This window comes from Petaurus breviceps, unplaced genomic scaffold (assembly GCF_028583685.1).
Source record: "Petaurus breviceps papuanus isolate PSGF00001 unplaced genomic scaffold, PetGlider_PUasm1.0 151, whole genome shotgun sequence".
Lineage (NCBI taxonomy): Eukaryota > Metazoa > Chordata > Mammalia > Diprotodontia > Petauridae > Petaurus > Petaurus breviceps.
The window spans coordinates 26311490-26331336 of NW_027185712.1; positions in this window are offsets into that span (position 1 = coordinate 26311490).

The following is a 19847-nucleotide window of genomic DNA, read 5'->3' on the forward strand; positions in this document are numbered from 1 at the left end:
TGTAGAGTTTTACAACACACTATCAGAAGCGTTGACAAGATCTTAAGATCCATCTTATGTAAGAAAGTCCCAAGAAACCTCATAGACAATCTCATAAGAGGATTCTGTAATTATTTTCTCCCAAGAATTTTATTATTGTTATTTTCTAATTTAAAATAAAATATTACCCATTAAATATTTAATCACACTCAACAATATTTTAAATAGTGCTCACCACACGTCAGGATTCTTCTTGTTTTGTAAAGTGTAATTTAAAGAGTTTCAGAGTTAGGCCTCCTGTAGTACTTTGATTTTTCAGTCATAGTTAGAATTTTCAAAATGTTTCAGCAAATTTGTTAATTTTCAATGTATTTTTAAACTTTGCAGAGAATTTTGTTTGATTGAATTCCTATAAAGTCTGAATATTACCACATATATCCTCTGCAGAAACTAGGCATTGTGATGAACACTTCACAATTATGCACTTCTCCTAATAACTCACAGTTAGGTGCAAATTTTTTGCCTCACTGCAAATGATGTCAGATTTTATTTCATTTCAACCAAATCACATTTTGATTTGTAATTACTAATGGTGATATTTAAAATCTCATTTTCCCCAAAAGTCCACTGTTCTTAGTTACCTCATGTTCAAAAAAATCATCATCTTACTCCCAGCTCCCCATAACTGTTCCTTTATTTCTTTAAATCATCCAGAGAGCCAAATCAATTTCTTTTATATTTCTAACTTAATCCTACCAGTGTACCTTAAGAGGGCAGATAAAGGGCACATCTCTCCTTACCCTGAGACTTTTTGGTTGGAATCCAGGCAGGAATTGATGCTCACTAACTTTTTTTCCAAAGGCCTTTAGCATAGCTATTTAATAAACCAGAGCAAAGAAATAGTATTTTATCTATCAGGTAGTTAATCTGTATTTGTTAAACTTTAACTTAACACTTCAAAGTCTCAGAAAATTTCTTGACTCATACAATGAGTTCAGGATGTCCAGAAAAATGGGGAAGTTAATCTCTTATGAAGAAATCAAACTGTCTTATAGACTTTTATGTTAAGAAGTCAAACTGCCTTTTTAAATCAAACTAATTCGTAAGGACTGATTCCAGTGTTTAGATACAATTCTCAATAATTAATAAATAACATAGAATGAAGTGGGACATCAATTTTCAATTTCACAGGCCTTTGGAGAAAGGAATACAATTTAGTGACTAATCATCTAATCTTGAATACAGTTTTTAAGTGTTTCAAAGTTCCTTTACTTTACAATGCTGTAAGCATGTAATGTACATTATTCTCCTGATTCTGTTCACATAATTCTCCTTATATTTATCTGAATCCATTATTTTGCCATTTGTTACAGCACAATGAAATAGTAAAATATCATAATTTGCTCAAATGTGTCCAATTCATTGGACAATTTTTCAGTTTTTAAAACAAAATTGCTACAAGGATTATTATTTTTGTACATATAGGTATTTTCCTTTGTCTTTGATCTTATTGGAATATATCTAGTAATAATATTGCTGGCTCAAAGTTCCAAATTACTCTTCAGAATAGCTGGAACATTTAATAGTTCCACCACAGATGTATGTTGTCTATGTGTGCGTGTCATCTGATCTTCCCTTTAACAACTGCCATTTTCTTTTTTTGTCTGCTTTGCCAATATGATGGACATAAGGGGGAAATTTAAAATTCTTTTATCTTTTTCTCTTATTATTACTGATTTGGAACATTTTATTATATGCTTGCTTACAACTTTCATTTTTTTCCTTGAAAACCACCTGTTCATATCCTTTGACTATTAATTGGGGAAAAGCCTTTTTTTTTTCTTGAATTAGCTTTCTGTACTATATTATGTCAGATTTGGAATGTTTTATTTCTTGTCATTTTCTTTTTATTTATTTTATTTGATTTTCAAAATTCTTCTTGAGCTCCCCCATGGCCTGCAAACAGGTCATATTTTTCTTGAAGACTCCTGAGGCAGGCATTTTGACTTTTTCATCTTCTTCTGGTTCGATGTTTTGATCATCTTTGTCTCCAAAAAATGATTCTGTTGTTTGGTTTTGCTTCCTCTGTTTATTCATCTTGCCATCCAATAACTTGACTTTTGAGCTCTTTGCCACAGTAGAACTCTGATAATCTCAAAAGAAATCTCAAAGTACTTCAACTTTCTATATATTATTTTTTTTAAGTGGGGTAAAATTTTAGAGAAATTCTATTGATCTAAATTTAAAAATGCTAAAAAGAGCTAGGAAACAATCTGAAGAAATTATAATATAAAAATAAGATTACCCAATACTTTTTTAATTTTTAAAAATGATTTTGAATTAAATTTTATGTTTATTTTTAGTTTATATCATATATATATATATATATATATATATATATATATATATATATATATGTAAGCCCTTCCATACCTCAATGTAGAAGCTGCCACATCCTGTGTTATCCTGATTTTGTTTCCACAATATTCAAATTGTTTCTTCCTGGCTGCTTGTAATATTTTCTCCTTGATCTGTGAACTCTGTCACCTGGTTATAATATTCCTCTGAGTTTTCTTTTTGGGATCTTTTTCAGGAGGTCAGTAGTGTATTCTTTCAACCTTTATTTTGCCCTCTTGTTCTAAAACATCAAGGCAGTTTTCCTTGAGAATTTCTTGAAAGATGATTTCTAGGTTCCTTTTTTGATTATGGCTTTCAGGTAGTCCAATAATTTTTAAGTTATCTCTCCTGGATCTATTTTCCGGGTCAGTGGTTTTTCTAATGAGATATTTCACATTGCCTTCTATGTTTTTCATTTATTTGTATCTGTTTAGTAGTATCTTGATTTCTCATAAAGTTACTAGCTTCCATTTGCTCCAATCTAGTTCTGAAGTAATGATTCTCTTCAGTGAGCTTTCGAGATTATTTTTTCCATCTGGGAAATTCAGCTTTTTAAGGCATTCTTCTCCTCATTGGCTTTTTTTGAAGCCTATTTGCCATTTGAGGTAGTCTATTTTTAAAGGTATTATTTTCTTCAGTCAGATTGTTGACTCACATTTCATAATTTTCTTTCATGGTTCTCATTCCTTTTGCCAATTTTTCCTTCACTTCTCTTATTTGGTTTTCAAAATCCTTCTTAAACTCCTCAATGGCCTGTAACCAACTCATAGTTTTCTTAGAAGCATTTGTTAAAGGAGTTCTGACTCCATTGTGTTACTTCTGTTCTATGCTTTGATCCTTTTTGTACCCCAAATAGGAGTATAAGGTCAGATTGCTTAGCTTGCTTTTCTTTCTTTACTTGCTCATCTTACCACTCAAATACTTGAATTTTGAGCTTTTTTGCCACAGTAGAACTCTGCTACCCGAGAGGGGAGCTTTTTTCCCAATCACTGGGGATTTTTAGCTGCCAGAGCTATAAGTTGGGGAACTCTATTAAATCTGCACACACTCTGGCAAACTGGTCATGCACCCCAGGACCTCCATCCTAGACAGTGATCCAGATTCAAGCAGGTTAAAGCAAGAGTTATTAACCCTCACACTGGTTGCCTGGGCCCCCTACAACCTGCAAGACAGGAGCTCTGAAGCAGCCATGTGGTGGCAACTGCTCAGCCATCATGCCTCAGCACCTTCTACCTCTAGGGGGCAAAGGTAGGACCACACTCCCAGATTCTTGGTTCCCATAGTCCACACTGCACTGACTTCTCACTTTGTCCTTAGCATCTATTGGTTGATAATTCTGGAAACCTCCACAGCTGCTGATAATCTGAATTCCCTCCAGCTGGTGACTGGTTGTGGCCACCCTGAGGCTAAAATCTCTGGCTTACTCAGGGCTAGGCACATCTCCCATAACACTGTGCTGGCCCCTTCCTGCTGGCCTAACAGCTGTCTACAGAGGGCAATTTGCTTCTCTCTGTCATTTTGTGGGTTCTGTTGCTCCAAAGTTTGTTTACAGTCATTTTTTACATGAATTGGAGGAGGTGGAAGCAGGAACTATGGGAAAGTCCTCTTTCTACTCCACCATCTTGGCTCCTCCCCCTACCCAATACTTTTTAAAGAAAAAAGAAAATTAAATAATTTGAAGGTACTTGTTAATGGTTAGATGATATCAATAAAAATAAATATGATATATTAAATTAATTTATAAATTCAATTTTTTTTATCAATGACTTTTTATACTGCTAAAAGTAATTATATAAAAATTCTTCTGTAGGAGAAAATTAGTCCCATGGGGAAGAAAGAGATTGATAATATTCCTAGATTTCAAACTATATTTTAATATAGTAATTAAAATACTGATCTTTTTTTTAATAGCAGAGTAGATCGATCTAATAGAATAGATAAACAAGGATAACTTACATCAATAACCCAATGTTTGGTAAAAAAAACAAGAACACAATTATATGAGAAATGTTCCCTATGGAACAGGTGGCTCTAGCAGAAATAGAAATCGTTTTTCCAAAAAGGAAGGAAAGAGAAAGGAAGGGAGGGAGGAAGGAAGGAAGGAAGGAAAAATAAAAAAAAACTAGTCCTGATCAGCATATATTATACCACAGTAAGTTTCAAATGAAAGAGAACAATATACATGACATAAGTTCAAAGAAATTTGAGTAAAATAAAAGGAGGTACCTTTTACAAGCGGATACTTTTACAAAAGTAAAGAAATAATTTTTAAACAAACAAGGAATAGATGAAATTAAAAACAGGTAAAATAGATATTTTTATTATACTTTAATATTATGAAATTAAAAGTTAATGCAGCTAGGATAAAAAAAGAAATTGATACAAGAGGAAACATCTTTTCATAAAATATTTCTGATAAAAATCTGAAATTCAAGTAAAATAGGCAATTAACAGAGACATTTAAGACTAACAGTCAATGGTATAAGACATTAACAATTCTCAAAGGCAGTGGAAATCAGGAACATATAAAAAAACTTCTCCAAATTACTAACAAACGAAAGAAATATAAGTTAAAATAATTCTAAGGTTTTCTGTTATTCTCAGTAAATTGCAAATATATCCAAGGACTTAAAAAGTCAATAATGACGGGGGTAGGGATATGACAAGAGGATATAAAGTGTATAGTACTATAAAATAGCAAATTGGTCTAACTTAACTAAAGAGCACATACCCTTTGAATGAGAGAATCCACTACTGAACATATAATCCAAGAAAGTCAAAGACAAATTAATGTCTGTAGAAAATGGACTTTCTTTAGTTTTTTTTTTTGGGGGGGGGCATCATGAGTGATTGCTTTTTCTTCTTATTAGTTTCAGATTCTTCCTTTGTTCTAAAACTTAGACTGATAATAGCTTTGACAATCATAATATATTTTATTTTCCTGAGGAGGGAAAACTTTGCTGCTATTTCGTTTTATACTCTTGGTATGTTGGCAAATTTTTAAACTGTGCTAACTACAATAAATTATATGACTTGAAAAAATTCAAAGACAGAAAGAAAGTCTCCAGCACTGTTTTAGTAGCAAAGCATGTCTTCAGTTGGAGGATGACTAAAAAAAATATTGTCATATGACTTTAAACAATATTGTTGTTTTGTAGGAAATGGTGAATATGAAGAATTCAGAGAAACATGAAAAGAGATACTTGAACTGATGCAGAATGAAGTAAGCAGAAAAATTTCCTCCAACAACTCTATAATACTGACTATAAGAAAATAAATGAAAAGAACAGTAAATTCCCAACTAAACTGTGTGATTATAATGGACATTCTTAGTCCTAGAAAACAATTGAGTAGATGAACTTAACTGCTTTAATCAGAGAGGTCGGGACTGTGTGTGTAGAATTAATCATACATTAATCACTTGTAAACATGATCAATATGTCAATTGGTTTCACTCTGGGTTCATCAAGGGAGAGTTTATTTAAAAATTACTGAACTAAAAACAATAGGCTTCAGTAAAATAGGTAACTATAAACCTCTTTTAAAATGTGACTTATGACACTATTTTAAATGACCCAGATGAAGAGAAGTCAATATACATGACTGCAGCAGCCTCAAAAGGCAATGGATTCTTTCTTGATCTGAATTCTGGAATGACAAACTTTAAGTCACTGTCTTTCCTATCCCACCCCACCTTCTCCCATTTAGTGGTGTTCCATTGACCTTGCTCAGTGTGTCTCTCCTTTTGTGTTTGGGTCTTTTGTTATGAGACTCAGTTAATTACTTCAGGCCTAAACTATTGCTAAGTTGTCTTTGTGGTCATCTTACCCAATTGAATCCTGGTTTAGAGCACACTTTTCTCCCTCTGAGTCACTTTTTAACAAAAATGTCAAGAAATCTTTGTGTCTACTGTGCACAAGATATTTTCCTAGAGATAGATACAAAAATAAATGAATCATGGGTTCCTGCTCTCGATAAGCTAATAATCTAACAGAACCTTGATTTCCTTTATTTTATCTATTCTTGATCCTTAGTATGTACAAAAGTATACCATACCATATTAATATAGTAAAAGCTTCATAAAGGGATGAAAAAAAAATCCCTTCTGAATGTTAGGTTTGCATGTCAAGCTCTTCTTTGTAAAGCACATTCCCCTGCCTTGCTACCTTTTTTATTCCAAATAGAATACCATAACCTCATTACCTAATAATGGCACTTATTTTTGTGTGAGAAAAAATTAATCAGATTTTTGCTTTATATGATCTGAGGTCTGGAGTGTAAGATCTTATAAAAGCAAGTAAGTGGATAACTTTTCTAGTGTTAATGTACATATCATGGCTAACAAAACATCCTCTCAGTCATTTTATCTCATCAATGTGTGTGTATATATACATATATATGTGTGTATGCATAATATTTATAACAATTCTGTCATTTTGGCACTGGGCTGCAATTTATATTATTAAGAATCTTTTTTTTTAATTTGATACAGTGAAAGCTGATTAGAATATGAATCTGAATGCCAAAAATATATCCCCTTTTTGTCCTCTTTTAAGAGGTTATGCATTTAAAAGAAATTTAAAAAAAGCTGCCCCAGAGCAACTGAAAACTATTCATTCTCATTCTAAGGGGCAAAATGTTGAAAGCAGCTCAAGCTACTGAATAGAACACAAACATTTTCTTCCACCCTAAAATTATTCTCTACCAGTAATTTCACTCTACCATTTGCCAGATCTCTGTATCTATACATGCAGAATACAAAATGATAATTAACAAAAAACAAAACAATAGAACAACTGAAACATTTTCTTTCATGTTTGCATGTTTTGCTATCATTTCCACATATTATTAAGCATGTGTTGTATATATTATGTAAATTGTTAGCTCCTGAAGCATTAAGGATACTCGAAGAAAGTTCCATGTATCCCAATTCCTAATCTCAATCTTAACCTATTGTAATTAAACTTAATCCCTGAGTTCTGACCAAAATATAGAGTTTGTAGTTGATCTGGCAGGGTGACACAATAAATAGAAAGTATATATCATATGGCAATATTTTCAAAATACACTTCTAAAACTTTGTTATATGAATTTAATTCTTGCTTTCCTTATAGAATATATTATGTATATATGTCTATATGTGTGGATCTTTCTCTCTCTATATATATATATGCATATCTATCTATCTATCTATCTATCTATCTATCTATATTTTATTAGCCAAGGAGCCTTTGGAAGAAAAACCTCTGACTTAACAGCTCATGCTACTCTTGTCTTGGTATTGATATTAATGCCAACAAAATTAGTAATTTGACAATTAGTTCCCCACTTACCTGAAAAGACATGAAAGGCAGAAAGAAAGTAGTTTAACTAGATTATAATGTGGCTCTGACAAGTCAGGTTCCTGTCATGTTATAGCCTTCCAACTTTAACATTTTCATGTATGGTTGGCAGGTTATTAAAATAAATGAGGGTATACTGGGCTGCTGTTGTGCATTTCTCTAATGGGAGTTCAGGAATTTGCAAGCCACCACTGTAAATTGACCAATTGTGGAGACTGAAAGGATTTGGCTAAAGCGGACAATTAGGACATTTCTGCACAGCTGAGTGAAATATTCCTTGTTATTTTAATAATTCAGGCCCAGAGTAATTTTCGGAGGGTGAGTTTGTCAAGATAATGTGCCTTGTGCTTGTCTGCTTGTCATTTCTAACTCAATCCCACATGTTACAGGTTCAGTCTAGCTTACAAAACAGGAAAATCACTCACTGGAGAATTTGCATATGGAATACAGATATACTGAATTGAAGAAAAACTGGATGAAAGATTGACAGGGAGCTGAGTTTTGGAGACCCATGATAGTAAAAGTTTTGATGTCTCATAACTATCTTGTCATTATTTATGTTTATGAAATCATAAATGCTAATGTATGGTATACATATGTAAATGTATATTGGCATACTGTGTATGTCATAATATAATATATTACATAAATGTATACAAACATACTGTGCCACAATATTTACCTTTGAACTACTTCAATGTTTTAGTCCAACAATCTGGTAAAATCTAGAGGATTTCCTCGAGGATATTCTTGATCCACTCAGTTTAACCATGTGACTTGATGATATAATGTCTTTAACATTCTGTAGGAGGGTGCTGTTAGAGAATAATAGATCATTGTGATATAAATGGGTGCTACCTTCAGAGAGTTGGCATGAAACAGACGAACAAGAAGAGTTCCTCCATGCATTTTTTGACAGTAGAAATGAGATTTTTTTTGGATAGATAATTCATCTCAATAGACAAAGTAACTCAATAACAAAAGTAACTTTTAGGAGCTTGAAGAGTTTTATCACAAAAATTTCAGTTTTCCCCAAAGAAAATGTATTTAGTATTAAATGATAAAAATCAAGACAGATTTGAACATTTGAACTTTTCCAAAAATATATAGCCCAAACTAGTAATTGAACAGCATAGAATTTAGAAGGCATGACATAAATCTCTCAGCCCTCTTTTTTAAAGAACCTTTAAATATTGATAATGTATACCAGGAATATGTCTCACTAGAGAAATAAATGTAGTCAATATAGATTCTGATATTTCATGATGCTTTGAAGTTTGCACAGTATTTTACATCCTATCTGAGCACTAGAAGAATCTTTGGATATAATTTCTATGGGTATTATTATCCACACCATTTCACAGAAAAGGAAACAGAGGTTCAGGGAGGTGAGGTGATATACACATGGTCTCCCAGCTAATAAATGTCAGGTTAAGACCCTTAACCACATGTAGTCATGTTTAGTACTTATGTGGTCAAAGAATCAGACAGGAAGCCTGAAAGGAAAACTGTAGACATAAAATATAATTGATATTTGAAAAGAAAGTAAAAGATATGGAAATGGGCTTGCTTGAAAAAAAAATCAGTGCTAAATAATAGCTTATTACAAGATAAAAGTAATAATAGAGATAGTCTTTTAGGTGGTAACTTCATTCAAAACTCAAATGTCACTCAAAAAAACTTTCCCCATCTAAAACATGTAAATTCTTAATGAATTGTTTGGTATGATTGAAGTGATGTCAATGCAAGACTTTTTAGCTCCTAAAATTCCACTGTCCTACTCTCTCTAATACTACATAGACACATCAATTCTTGTGCTGTCTGTGAAGTTAAAATTCAGTCATCTTCATAAATTCCCCTATTCTGCACATATTGTTGATAGGATAACTCATTGATCTATATTGTCAACTATTAAAATATTATAATGAAATAATTCATAACAAGTTTGTCATCTTGCAAAGCTCTGAAAGAAACTGCCCTTTAAATATATGTAAAAGTGGGGAGAAGAGAGTAGTGTTTGTTAGGGATACTAAAATACAGAATACTTGGACTTTGACCTCAACTGTTTAGAGCATACATCCATTTCAGCTGGAATATATCAAAATTTACAAGGAAAATATTTGTCCACTAGAATACAATGAAATATATTCACATAGAGGGTAGCTAAGTGGTGCAGTGGAGAGAACACAAGGTCTGGAGTCAGAAAGACTTGAGTTCAAATATGTCCTCAGACACTAGCTATGAGTTATTGGGCAAATCAACTAATCCTGTTTACCTCACTTTCATCATCTATAAAATTAGATGGTGAAAGAAATGGAAAACCACTCCAGGATCTTTGCCAAGAAAACCCCAAATAGAGTCACAAATAATCAGATATGACTGAAACAACTAAACAAGAAATTCACTACAGGACAGATGCCACAGTTTGTTTGTTTGGTTGCTTTTTTATGTGTCTCTTCTTTTATTTCTTTAACCAATTTTCAAGCCGGAGTTTGCCTTTACTTTTTAACTAATAATAAAATTTGTAGAGCTTTTCAAAGAGAAAAGGTACATTTTTTAAAACACTAAAAACCTATAAATTGAATGGATAGACTTACTCATTTCAAGTATTTGCATAAAAGTAAGTAATTATAAGTAGAAACTTCAGACTAAGTGGGGAGAAAAGAAAATTTTAAAATGCATTCTTTTGTTCACTTCTACTAATATTTTTATAACAGGCCCATATATTTCAAAAGATAATGTAAGTGTGTAATGGTTTAATAAAAGAATCACATTTCATTATTATGTGCATTCTATTCCCTCCTCCAAATCTTTTCTCACAAATTTGACTTGCTAGATCATTCTGCAATCTCAGAGGGAAAGGTTTAGGGACATGGTACTTTGGCAGTTTATAGACAAGACAATTACATGGGTTCTTTTCATCTTAAGAACAAAGGTATTTAATCTTAGTGATTTATCCCAATGACAGTTTAAGAAATGGATTCTGCTTAATTAAAGACCTCAGTGTTCCAGTAGTACAAAACCTCATTGAAATTCCAGTGACTGATGCCCTCCAATGTAGATGGTTGTAGTGCAGTGAAAAGAACACTGAACTAAAGAAAGGAGGCATCGTGGTAACCTACACGAATACGTTAGAATCACCTAAAACTGTCTTTATGACCATAGGATTTAAAAAGCATAGAGAAGTGGCTTGAAAACTTGCCTTGAAATTAGAAAGACCTGGGTTGAACACTTATTTGCAGGATCTTGCCCAGGATAATAAAAACAGTAAGCACTGGAGTAAGTACTAAATTACATCTCTTCCATCTTTGGAGTCAGACATGAACTTACCCTACTTTTGATGGATGCTACCTATGTAACCTTAGACTAATTGCTAAGCCGTCCTAGATCTGTTTTTTCAGCTATAAAATAATAACAATGATGATGCTGACATTAGTAGTAGCAAATGCAGCAGTAGTAACTTAGCATCACTTATATAGCACTTCCTGTCTTCCTGTGTAATAGCAGCACCATTTATATAGTACCTCCAATAGAGTAGCAGTACTAAGTACTATATGTGCCTATTATGCTAAGTGATTTACAAATATCTCATTTGAGCCTTATGAAAAACCTGGGAGATAAGTGCTAATATTATCTTCATTTTACAGATGAGAAAACAGAAGCAAACAGAGAAGAAGTGACTTGTTCAATGACATACAAGTAACAAGTGTCTGAGGTCTTATTTGAATTAAGGTCTTTTTGATTCTAGGCTCTTTTTGATTCTATACACTACACTACTTGGCTGCTTCTGAGATCCTTTCCAGCTCCATATATATGGTCCTATTACAGTTACAGAGTTCATGCTCACCTGCATTGGTAGAATGTGTTTCCTCCTTGGATATCCCTTAAACCTATGAAATCCTATTATAGTATTTAAAGCTAATGAAGCCATTCCCTTCAATTTTCTGATGAAGAAACTGACTAATAGATGTTACCTTATTTGATAAAGGTAAGTAGCAAGAGAAGATTGTGCCCAGGCCTTCTGATACTAAATCTAGTAAACTGTTATATATAGCATACAGTAGAGGGGGAGAGAGAAGGGGTGTACTCTGAATCCTTTGGCTCAGAGGCACTAGTGGGATTGCAATATAAAATTCACTGTGTCTTAAAATTCATAAGGAAAGAGGAAGAGGAAACTTCTAGTTTTGGTTCTTTACTTTTATATACTACTTTTTGCTGCCTTACTTTCTCATTAACAATGAATCCCCTTAAGTGGAGATTAATAATAGCACCTGATAGGAATGACTTCAGGGAGTTAAAATGGTGGAATAAGCAGTAAAATACTGGAACTTTTTCTATGTTCATCCAAAAAACTATAAAATAGACCCCCCAAATAAATCCTAGAACAAAGGAATAAATAAAAAGATGGGATGAAACAATCATTTAGGCCAAGAAACACGGAAGGTCAGCAAGAAAGGTCTGTCTCACTCAGGTCAAAGGGGAACACAGCACAGGACAGGAAGGTCCCAACAAACCAGCAGAAGTCCCGCCTCAGCAAGCCAGTGGGATATCCAGAGCACCAGTACAGTAGAGCAGGCAAATGCATAGCTAGGAGAACTAGCAAACTCCAGCACCAAGAACTAACACATGCTTCAGTACAGCCCTAGGTAAACAGAGCCAACCCTATGGGTGCCTAAGCAAAAAAGGTAGCCCATCAGCACAAGCCTACCAAGTGTTTCAGCATAGACTTGGCCAGACCACATGCTTCAGCTTAGCTCTGGGAAAACAGAGAAACACTTTACTAGCCACAATATATACTGGACACAAGTATTGGGACCCTGGCTTAGCACCAGGTAAGCTTCCAGACCCCTATGGCCTAGAAAAGCACTAGCTATCCCCACTTAATCCCTATAGTACTGCACCAGATTTGAGGGCCTTATAGCAACACCAGTATAGTACCAAGGAAACAACCAGGATCCATAGCCCCTGGCACAAGAAGCCTGAGGTAGTGCCCCTTCCACCCTGGAAACAGCTCAAATTTAAAAGAAAGGAAAAAGGTAAAAAAAAATATGACCAAAAATAATGAAAAAAGAATCTGACCATAGAAAGATATTATGTAAGAAACTCAGAAGAGGACAAAAATGTCAAAATACCTATGGGGGGAAAAAAATGGAAAACATGAAATAGTCTGAGGCACAGAAAGAACTCATAGAGGAACTCAAAAATGAACTTTAAAAATCATATAAAAGAGGTAGAAGAAAAATTGGGGAAAAAATGAGAGTGATACAAGAGAATTATAAAAAAAAAAGTATTAACAGCTAGGAAAAAGAAAACTCCCTAAAAAGTAGAACTGGCCAAGTGGAAAAGGAAGTGAAAAAGCTAACTGAGGAAAACAACTTTTTAGAAGTTGAAATTGAGGAAGTGGAAGCTAATGAATCTATGATATATCAAGAATCAGTCAAACAAAATGTAAAGATTGAAAAAAAATTGAAGAAAATGTAAAAAAAAATCCTTATTGGAAAAACAACTGACCTGGAAAATAGATCTAGGAGAGAATTCAAGGAGTATTTGAATACCTGAAAGTCATGATCAAAAAAGAGCCTGGACAGCACTTTCAAGAAATTATCAAGGAAAACTTCCCTGATATCATAGAAACACAAGTTAAAGTAGTAATTGAAAGAATCCACTAATCACCTCTTGAAGGAGATATTAAAATAGAAACTCCAAATAATATTGTAGTTAAATTCCAGAATTATCAAGTCAAGGAGAAAAATACTGCAAGCAGAGAGAAACAATTTATGTATTGTAGAAAGACAGAATTACTCAGGACTGAGCAACTTCTACATTAAAGAACTGAAGGACTTGAAATATGACACTTTGGAAGGCAAAGGAGCTTAGACTGAAACCAAGAATCAAAACTACACAGCAAAATTGAGACTAAACTTTCAAGTGAAAATGTGATCATTCAATAAAATAGAGAAATTTCAATCATTCCTGATGAGAAAATAAGAACTGGATAGAAAATTCAACCTTCAAATACAAGACTCAAGAGAAGCCTCAAAAGATAAACAGGAAAGGGAGAAAAGTATGTTATTTAATAAGGTTAAACTGTTTACAACCCTACACAGGAAGATGATGCTTGTAACTCTTGAGAGCTTTATGTTCATTATGAAATTTAAAATGGGTATACATAGAGGGTGTGGGTACAAGTTCACTTTGATGTGAGGATAAAAAAAATGGGTGAAAAAAGCATTGTTCCAGAAGAGGAAAGGGGGAGGCAGATTAGGGTTAAATATATTATATAAGAGGTATAAAGATCTATTATAGTAGAGGGAAAGAAGAGAGTGAGGTGAACATTGTTTGAATCTTATTCTCATCAGATTTGGCTCATAGAGGGGATAACAAACACATTCAATTGGTTATAGAAATCTATCTTACCCTGTAGGGAAGCAGGAGGAGAAAGAAGAAATTAAATGGGGGGGAAATAAATAGAAGGAAGGACAGAAATGAGGGAAGAAGTAGGAGAAAAGGGAAAGAAAAGGGAGGGGGACTGATAGAAGGAAGAGCAACTTGAAAGAGGTAGTGGTTTTCTAGAAGCAAAAAACTGGGGAGGAGGCAAAAGGTGAAAGGAGAGAAAAGTGTAAATGGTGGAAAATAGGATGGAGAGAGACAGTGATCATAACAGTGAATGTGAATAGTATGAACTCTCCTATGCAATGTAAACAGATAGGAGAATAGATTAAAAACCATAATCCTAAAATATATTGTCTACAAAAAACATATTTGAAAAAGAAAGATACACACAGAGTAAAAGTAAAGGTTGGAGCAGAATATATTATGCATCAGATGAAATTTAAAAAAAAAGAAAAAATAGAAGAGGTAGCAATCCTGATTTCAGACAAAGCAAAAGCAAAAAAGATAAATTTAAAAGATCAGGAAGGAAACTACATTTGGCTAAGAGGTACTATAAATAATGAAGCATCAAAATTCTTAGAGAAGTTAAATTAGAGGATGAAACGGAGAGAAAACTATAGAACTGGAGATCTCAGCCTCTCCCTCTCAGAACTAGACAGAATCTAACCATGAAATAAACAAGAAAGAAGTTAAGGAGATGAAGACAATTTTTAGAAAAGTTAGATATGGTAGACATCTAGAGAAAAATGAATGGGGACAGAAAGGAATATAACTTTTTCTTAGTGGTACATGGCACCTACACAAAAATTGACCATGTATCAGGGCATTTAAAAACCCACAATTGTAATGGCAAGCAAAGAAATAGTTGACACATTTCTTTAGTTAATTAACACAGAAGTAGTTAACACCTTGTTTCAGTTAATGATTGTATCAAGTATTAAGATTAAGAACTTGTGAATCCCACAAATTGTGAACCTTAGACCTTGTGAACTCCTGTTGCTGATGCAACAGGAAAGGGAGGAGCTAATGACTTTATATAAGGATAGGCTCAGGTTGGAGAGAGCAGAATTGAGGTGTGGTGGCAGAACTGAGAAGAGAGCAGAACTGAGAACTGAGAAGAGAATTGAGAAGAACTGAGCAGAACTGAGAAGGGAGCTCTTGTGGTGGAGGAGAAAACTTCTGATATCCTGGAACTCATGTTTGTTTCTTTTGTTCTTGTTGATGTTTGCTTTTGATAGTTTGTACAGAAGCCCTGGGACCTTACTGGAAGTCCTGAAAGAGGATTTTCTGGTTGTATGTTCACAGAGGTCCTGGAGGAGGGTTTTGGAGGTCCTAGGACTTTACTGATGATTTGTGCTGACTTTTGGACCTTGTGTGTGTGTCTATGTTGATGATTTGTGTTGAGTTCTCAGACCTTGTCGGTGGGTCTGTGTTGATTTCAGAGGCAGATAGTGAATTGATGATGATCATACATCAATGTGTATGAATGATATTTTGGCTGTGTTAAGCTTTGTCTTTCCAGTAAAAGGAAAGGTGAAGGACTTGAGGTGAACTGGACACTGTGAGCTACAATATGCAATGGAAACTGGACAAGGAGCTGGATAAGGAGCTGGACAAGGAGCTGAGAGCTGTTTGCCTTTGAATCCAGGTGACAGGTAGATAGATTTGGCAAGAGCTGGGACCATGGAAGAGGAACCATGGAATATGAGAGTCAGCGTCTAGTCAAGATGAAAAGACCTCTCTTTGAGTATTTAATGCAAACTCCGAAAATCATGATTTACTGTGGCCTAGGGGTGGGAGGACTTTGTACTCTGTGCCCTGCACCTTTTCAGGATGATTGAGTTAAGGATGATTGGAAACTAATCTCCAATTAAGAAGAAAAAAGTCTTTTTGACTGAGAGATTAAGACAATGTCACCTAGGGGTGGAGAACTTTGACCTTTGTATTTTGTGTCCATTGCAGAGACAAGCCTCCTTAAGGATGATTGAATTAAGGACTTACTAAATCATTGAGTTACTAAATGAGTGAGTTACTAAGTGACTGTACTTTGCTTAAAACTATGTGGCCACTTTGCTGAAAACCATGTGGCCATTTTAGTGATAAGTTGTTATGTCATAATATTGTGAAGCTGCACTTTGATTTCTGTGAATGATTTGCCTTAACTGACTGATGAATAAATAGAGAGTTCACTATACTATGTATTCAGAACCTTGAAGCTGTTCACAGCAGCAGTCCTGTGGAAAACTGCTTTTTCTTGTCTTTACAACAATCCAACATAGAAAGGTAGACATATTAAATGCATCCTTTTCAGATTATAGTGCAATAAAAATTAAATGTAATGAAGGATTTAGGAAAGGTAGATTAAATACTGATTGGAAACTAAATAATCTGAAAGAATGAGTGGGTCAAATAGCAAATCATAGAAACAATTGTTTCATCAAAGAAAATGATAATAATGAGAAAACAAATCAAAACTTATGGGGTTTAACCAAAGCAGTTATGAGGGGAAATGTTACCTATCTAAATGCTTACATGAATAAAATAGACCAAGAGAGATCAATGAATTGGGCTTGCAACTAAAAACAGATAGAAAATGAACAGACTAAAAATCCTCAATTGAATAACAAATTAGAAATTCTGAAAATCAAAGGTGAAATTACTAAAGTTGAAATTAAAAATATGGAACTAATAAAACTAAGAGGGGGCTTTAAAAAATAAAACAGATAAAACTTTGGTTAATTTGATTTAAAAAAAAGAAAGCAGAAAGTCAAATTACCAGTATCAAAAACAAAAAGGCATCAATGAGAAGGAAATTAACACAATAATTAAGTGTTATTTTGCCAAACTATATTCCAAGAAATACAAGCCATCATCAACAAGCTCCCCAAGAAAAAATCATCAAGGCTAGGTGGATTTACAAGTGAATTCTACCAAACATTTAAGAACAATTAATTATAAAACTATTTGGAAAAATAAGTGAAGGATTCCTACCAAATTATTTTTATGATACAAATATGATGCTGATACCTAAATCAGGAAAAGCCAAAGCAAAGAAAGAGAATGATAGACCAATTTTCCTAATGAATATTGATGCAAAAAAAATTTAAGTAAAATATTAGCAAAGAGATTATACCAACTCCTCTGGAGGATAATAAACCATGACCAGATAGGATTTATACCAGGAATGCAGGGCTGGTTCAATATTAGGAAAACTATCAGCAAAATCAACTATATCAATTACAAAACTAACAGATATCTTATGATAATCTCAACAGATTCTGAAAAAGTTTTTGATAAAATGTAGCACCCATTCCTATGGAAAAAAAACATTAGAGAGCATAGGAATAAATGGAGTTTTCCTTAAAATCATAAGTAATATATATCTAAAACCATCAGCAAGCACTTTATGTAATGGGGATAAGCTGGAAGCATTGCCAAAGAAAATCAGAGGTGAAACAAAGGTGTCCATTATCGCCACTGTTATTTAGTATTGTACTAGAAATGTTAGCTTTAGCAATAAGAAAAAGGAATTGAACAAGTTGGAATAGGCAAAAAAGAAAGAAAGCTATCACTCTTTGTATATGATATGATGATCTACTAAGAGAATCCTATAGAATCAATAATGCATTGTTGGTGGAGTTGTGAAGTGATCCAAACATTCTGGAGAGCAATTTGGAACAATCCCCAACTGACAACCAAATGCTGCATACCCTTTGATCCAGAAATACCACTACCAGGTCTGTATCCCAAAGATATCATTTAAAAAAGAAAAGAAAAGGACATACATGTGCAAAATATTTATAGCAGACTTTTCATGGTGGAAAAGTATTGAAAATTGAGGGGATGCCCATCAATTGGGGAATAACTGAACAAGCTGTGGTATATGAATGTAATGGAATGTTATTCTGCAATACAAAATGGTAAGCAGGCAGATTTCAGCAAAACCTGGAAACATTTGCATGAACTTATGCAAAGTAAAATGAGCAAAACAAGTAAAAGCATTGTACACAGTATCAGCAAAATTGTATTATGACCAGCTATGAATGACTCAGCTCTTCTTAGCAACATGATGATATAAGACAAGTGAAAAAGACTCATGAGGGAAAATGCTATCCACATCTAGATAAAGAAGTGATGGACTCTAAATGGAGATTGAAGCATACTTTTTTCACTTACTCTTTTTTGTGTGTGTCTTTTTTCTTTTGATCTGTTTCTTCTTTCACAACTGTGAGTAATATGGAAATGTTTTACATGATAGCACTATGTAACCTATATCAAATTGCTTGCCATTTTTTAAGGAAGGAGGCAGGGTAGGGAAGCAGAGAGAAAAATTTGGAACTCAAAATCTTGTAAAAAAAGTGTATTAACATGTAATTGTGAAAAAATAAATCATTATTAAAAATAGCACCTGATAGCAAAGTCGAGATAATAGAGTGAGGATTTAGTAACTTTGATACAGCTCCACCATAAGTTAAGGATAACTTAGAACCTGAGGCCAAAGTCAAAATTAAATGAATACACTGGTCATTTTCTGAAAGAAATCTCAAAATGATAAGACCAAAGAATATTATACATAATATATAGAGTTCTGAGTTCAAGAAGCCAGAAAGAGAAGCAAACCAAAAAGAAAAGATTCAGATACTGTGGATCCAGTCAGGATCACACAAGATATATCCGCCACCAAGAAAAGGAGTGGAGGACTTCAGATACTATATTTGAAATGGCAAGGAATTAGAATTACAACTACGGGGGTAAAATGGACATTTAGTGAAATAAGTGAATTTCAAGTATTCTTGAGGAAAAAACCATGACTGAATAGATAATCAAACATTCAAACCCAATAGAAGCATAAAAAAGGTAAACATGAGTGAGAAAATGTAAGGAACAAGGTTACACTGTTTATATTTTTATATGGGAAAATGATACATGTTAACACTAAAAAACATTATCACTAGGGTGGTTATAGGCAGTTTACTTAAACAGAAGTTAAGAGTATGAACTTTTTTTGATATTGAGATGATCTCAATACAGTAATGGAAAATGTGAGAAAGGGGGATGTCCTAGGGGAAGGGAAAACGAAGAGTCGGGAGAATTATTTCCCAAGAGGAATGCAAAGAAGAGTTTATATAATGGAGGGGAGAAGAAGTGGGCAACACCTGAGCTTCACTCCATCTGAGTAAGTGCAAGAAGGGAAGAATATACCATTGACACACCCAGTTGGGTACAAAATTGTATCTTATTCAACAGAGAAGTAGGAGAAAAGGAAGCAAATACAAAGGTGGGAAGAAAAGAGAGAGGTAGGAGGCAGGGGTCAGAAGCAAAAAAAAATAAGACAATGAAGAACACAACACAAAAGAGAATGATAAATATAAGAAATAAGGATGGAGGGAAATACATAGTTAATAATGATTACCATAAATTTGAATGAGATGTATTCACCCATAAAACAGAAGTGGAAAGTAGAATGCATTAGAAAGCAGAAGCCTACAATATGTTATTTATAAAAAAGACACTTGCAATCAAAAGATACAGATGGAAAAAATAAGAAACTGGAGCAGAATTTATGATCCTTCAACAGAAGTAAAGACAGGGATAGCTATAATGATTTAAGACAAATCAATAATAGGGAAAAAAGCAGAAAAAATAGACATAATTGAAAGAGAATTAGGAAAACTACATTTTCCTTAAAGGCATCATAAACAATGCATATCAATAATATCATCCACCCATCCAGTC